Source organism: Acanthisitta chloris, unplaced genomic scaffold (assembly GCF_000695815.1).
Source record: "Acanthisitta chloris isolate BGI_N310 unplaced genomic scaffold, ASM69581v1 scaffold2039, whole genome shotgun sequence".
NCBI lineage: Eukaryota > Metazoa > Chordata > Aves > Passeriformes > Acanthisittidae > Acanthisitta > Acanthisitta chloris.
Window position 1 is genome coordinate 1 of NW_008692875.1, and position 693 is coordinate 693.

Below are 693 nucleotides of genomic sequence, written 5' to 3' on the forward strand. Positions count from 1 at the left end.
CCAGCCACCCCAAACGCTGCTGGTGCCCAGCAGGGACAGCCACGTGCAGGGATGAGTCCTAGGATTGCTGTGCTGTGTCCTCCAGCAATTCCGCAGCCCACGGGACAGGAAGAGAAGGGAGAAGCACCGGGAAGGGCAGAGCATTCCCCGCCTGGAGCTGCTGGCTGTGCCCGTGGTGGCCTGAGCTGGAGGGTCAGATGCCCCCGGGAGTGATCCCCATTCCCCCAGGAATGATTCCCAGTCAGTGGTCCCCAGTTCCCCCGAGGGGGGCACCCCCCCCAGGAGTGATTCCCAGTCAGTGGTCCCCAGTCCCCCCGAGGAGTGATCCCCATTCCCCCAGGAGTGATTCCTAGTCCCTCAGCAGTGGTTCCCAGGGAGTGATCCCCTGTCCCCCGGCAGCAATTCCCAGTCCCCCAGCACTGATCCCCAGTCAATGATCCCCAGTCCTTCAGCAGTGATTCCCAGGCAGTGATTCCCAGTCCCCCAGCAGTGATTCCCAGTCAGTGATTCCCAGTCCCCCAGCAGTGATTCCCTGCTCCCCCACCCTGGTTGTAGGGATGGCAATCCCCAGTGGTAATCCTGCCTATCCCACAGGATAAATCTGGGATTAGCCTGCTGGGATGGCTCAGACAGCAGCCAGTTGCATAACTGGAGGTGACCAGCAGGTCCTGGCCAGCCCTGGGGAGGGAGGCA